This window comes from Cucurbita pepo, unplaced genomic scaffold (assembly GCF_002806865.2).
Source record: "Cucurbita pepo subsp. pepo cultivar mu-cu-16 unplaced genomic scaffold, ASM280686v2 Cp4.1_scaffold012275, whole genome shotgun sequence".
Classification (NCBI taxonomy): domain Eukaryota; kingdom Viridiplantae; phylum Streptophyta; class Magnoliopsida; order Cucurbitales; family Cucurbitaceae; genus Cucurbita; species Cucurbita pepo.
Window position 1 is genome coordinate 1 of NW_019658138.1, and position 349 is coordinate 349.

General features: G+C 44.8%; 1 non-coding gene across 1 annotated transcript; it reads right to left on the bottom strand.

Moving 5' to 3' along the window:
• Window positions 1–72: 72 nt before the first annotated feature.
• TRNAN-GUU lies at window positions 73–146 on the bottom strand. Its single transcript has one exon. It is a non-coding gene; the product is annotated as a tRNA-Asn (tRNA).
• Between the last annotated feature and the right edge of the window lie 203 nt (window positions 147–349).

Sequence of the window (349 nt, forward strand, 5' to 3'; positions counted from 1 at the left end):
GTTTCCATACCCATCAGAATGCCACTATTTCCAGACATTGTTTATAGTGTCGGCGTATTGACTCATTCCCATAGCTAGAAGGAGGGTTTGAACCTTCGACCTTGTGGTTAACAGCCACATGCTCTAACCAACTGAGCTATTCCAGCTAATTATTTGTAATAGCTCAAGCCCACTATACCCTTATAAGGAATGTTTCATCCCCTCTCCAACCAATGTTGGATCTCATAATCCACCCTCCTTGGGGCCCAGTATCCTCGCTGGCACACCACTTGGTGACTAACTCTGATAGCTTTTGTAATAGCCCNCACGTATCGTCATCACCTCACAATTCTAAAACGAGTCTACTAGG